This window comes from Pteropus medius, unplaced genomic scaffold (genome assembly GCF_902729225.1).
Source record: "Pteropus medius unplaced genomic scaffold, Ma_sr-lr_union100, whole genome shotgun sequence".
NCBI classification, from domain to species: domain Eukaryota; kingdom Metazoa; phylum Chordata; class Mammalia; order Chiroptera; family Pteropodidae; genus Pteropus; species Pteropus medius.
The window spans coordinates 4,970,948-4,974,424 of NW_024342469.1; the positions used below are offsets into that span (position 1 = coordinate 4,970,948).

The window sequence follows — 3,477 nt, forward strand, 5'->3', positions numbered from 1 at the left end:
ATTAAAAGCTCAGCTCTAATCCCTGTCCAATCAATGCCTTCCCGCCCTGCTATGTGACCTGAGGTAAGTGACTCAGCCTCTCTCAGCCTCAGATTTGTCATCTATAAAACGGTCAAAATAGTACCTTCTTCCTAAACTTGGGAAGGAATTAAATGGATGTAAACGGTGTAAATCCTGTTAGAGGTTAGCGGTGGGGGTAGGCGTCTGTCAAAGGAGTGGGGAAGGACATTCTAAGGCTGAGGACCAGCAGCAGGAGAGCGGGAAAGCAGGGAGGAAAGGGTGTGTCCTTTTGGTTGAGAACCTGTGAATCTCAGACCGGAAGGCAGGAGTGAGGGCAGGAGGAGTCTGAGAAGGGCTTCGGAGGACACCGTCAAGGGCTGGACAACATCCTCAGCCCCGGGGGCCTTAGGATGTTCAGAAAGAAAAATTGGACCAGATATCCTAGAAGCAGGACACCGGTCAGAAGCTGCTGGGGGTGGGGCACAGAGCCGGCCAGGTAAAAACCCTTTCAGAGGCTGGGGCTGGGGCTGGATTCAGTGAGAGAGGAGGGGGTTAGAGACAAGGGTGTTTTTTTTGTTTTTGTTTTTTTTCCTCCCCAGAGATGGGGTGACAGCCTTGGGCATCTTAGTCATCAAGCTCAGGAGGCAAGAGGCTCACAGACCATCTAGGAAGTTCGCTGATGCGGCCGAGAATGGGGAAGAGCTCCACCCCAAGAAAGAGGACTTGATGAGAGAAATCAGAGTCTATTGTATTTGCCCCGGAGAAATACTTAACTTCTACCCCTCCTTCTTGGGCCCTCTGCTCATCCTGCTTAACAAGACTCAAAAGTTCTGTGTAATCTAGGACTTTGCTACTCAAAGAGTGGGTCTGGAATCATCAGCTGCAGCAGCAGCAGCAGCAGCCGTGACTGGGAGCCTCTTATAAATGCAGAATCACAGGCCTCAGCCCGGAATCTGCGGTTTAACCAGTCGCCCAGGGAATGGTGTGCATAGCGAAGCTTGAGAAGTACTGGCTTAAGCTCCATGTGGCAGGCCTTTGTCCATCTTGTATTCCTAGGACCTCAAACATTGTCAGTACTCAAAAAGGACCGAGCAATGGATTGACAGCTGGATGAGGGTTGCTGTACAAGGATGGAAAGAAGACGTGTTTGAGAGAGAGAGAAGGTGAAATAAGCAAGACTTGGTGGTTGATTGGGTAGGGGGTGGGGGAAGATGAGGGCCCAAGAGGGCTGATGCCACCATTTCAAGAGGTTGAAATAGGGACCGGCGGCTCCCATTTTAAATGGTGGCTCTGGGAACCTGTAGCTTCTGGAGGGCCGGACTAGGGCTTAGCCTTAGAAGGAGGCCGGGGTGGGATGCAGGCCGGGGTGGGATGCTGGCCGAGCCACATGTGCATAAAACCACCCGGCAAAAAGAGAATCCTAGAAGAGACCCAGGGATGCCAGCGTGGGAAGGGTGGGTCGAAAACCACGAGTCCTCCAGAGAATGACCAGTCAGAGGGGCAGGAGGCCAAGGGTACAGATAGTTCGTGGCCAACTGTCAAATGCCACCAGGAAGTCAAAGTCAGCCTGAAAAACCCCCACTGCATTTGCTGATGGTGCTGTTACGAGATCTCTCTCCCGAGAGAGGACAGCCACAGCTGTGTGGACTTCCTTAAAGCTTTTCCATCTCATAAACAAAACTTAGAAATCCAAGTTTCCTTGAGTATTCCAACCTCGATTACAAATTTGATTAGGTAAATCCCTTCCCACAATTTCAACTGCAATTACGGATTTCTTACGGTTGGATCTGAAAACGACACCGTCATGACGTCTACACTCGAAACTTCTAAAATGCCAAGGCCAGGGGCCTTTCGTTTCTGCGTTGCTTCCATCCTTGCTTTGATTTCTTCTCGGGGATTTTGCTCTGCTTGTTTTGGTTTCTCCCTAGGGCTTTGGTGGTGGAATTTGGATAGCCCCTCACGTCTGTGATGATCTCCCAAGACAAGCCGATATCACTCGATCTGGATGTTGATCTTAGTCCTTGGATGGGATGCAGGGCTTGGCTGCCTCTCCAAGCGGGACGTTTGGCTAGTTAATCATTTTGGACATTCTCCGTTGAGCTCTCTTTCTCCTGGACGACTGAGGACGACCCCCGTGCCGTGTACCTGAAGGAGCCTTGTCTGCCCAGCGGTTCTGTGTGGCCACTGGTGGCTGTGAGCCCGGTGCGGTTCCTGCCCCCGCAGGCTCCCACCACACAGCTGAGTTTATACTTTTCTGATTACACAGATAAAGCAAACATGCCTCTTCAATTTGTTAACAACAATAAAAGAAACAAAACGCGCAGCCCGACTTAATTTGCTCAATGCAAATTCAAACAAGTCATGACAGCCATCCTTTTTACATTACGTCCCTCTTGGAAGGCTGTATGTTAACTTTTTTCTTTTGAGTTTCGTTATAGCCATAACCTTTCATGGAGTTAATTTATTCAAATTAACTGTAATTATTTCAGTTAATAATTTTGATATTCATATTACTATAGCTTGGCCAGCATTAGGGAAAACTTTGGATTGTTTCCATTGTCTGTCCTCTGCTTCCCCAAAGTTTCTGAGGGTGGCCTTATTTCCTGGCCACGACGGGGCATTCTGGAACATTCCAATTTTCTTTTCTGTGCTTCAAGGAATCCTGGTCTCCTTTAGTAGAGAAGGTTTTAGAGACTGAATTTTGGGCACTGGGATGACCATGAGACCTGGATGGTGGGGCCTGAGGTGACGGTGGCTTATGGGCCACTCTTGTCAGAAATGAAGCCGGAAATACATTTTTAAGGTCATGAGTTTACAGTAAATTCTTTCGGTCTGTGGTTTTGTTAACAAAGGTTAACAATATTGTCGTTGTTGATCTTCTGTTGACAGGATTTGGCCACAAGCAGGTTACTGCGACACGGGCAGGAGCCCTCGTCCTCAGGAGGGGACAGGAAGCAGATGAGAATGGGCAAGGGGGACTCGGAAGGGAAGAGAAGTTAAGGAGTAGAGGTGACCCTTTTGAGACACCTAGCTGAAGAAAAAAGAGAATTAGAGGTCACAGGGGTGCGGGGGTTGCTTTTTGTTTTCTTGTCCTCTTTACCAAGATGGGAGAGGCCCCAGCTTGCTTACGGGTGGAGCAGAAAGTACTAGAAGTTGAAAAGTGTGTCCTTTGGGATTCTTCAATGTACAAAGAAACAAGAATCCAGCTCATCCGGTTAAACTCAACTGTATAATGGGGAAGCCCAAGGGCCGATCAGACAGCCCACTGGGTGCAGAGGCTCTGGGAGGTCCAGTTCTCCCGTGGGCGTCCCATAGCTCAAGCTCCCAGGGGTGGGCTCTGTTCTGAGATGGAGCCCTGTCATGTGCTGGTGAGACATCAAGGAGCTCAGATCTACACATGCCCCACTCCTAGTCCAAAAGAAAGAGCCACAATTCTAGTCCAGAAGAAAGAGCCACCCAGTCCAGAAGAAAAAAAGA

General features: G+C 49.2%; 1 long non-coding RNA gene across 1 annotated transcript; it reads left to right on the forward strand.

Moving 5' to 3' along the window:
* The first annotated feature begins 226 nt into the window (after window positions 1-226).
* On the forward strand, window positions 227-2,533 carry LOC120602776 (uncharacterized). Its single transcript, XR_005652840.1, has 3 exons — window positions 227-496; window positions 1,057-1,163; window positions 1,929-2,533. It is a non-coding gene; the product is annotated as an uncharacterized LOC120602776 (long non-coding RNA).
* Window positions 2,534-3,477: the final 944 nt, after the last annotated feature.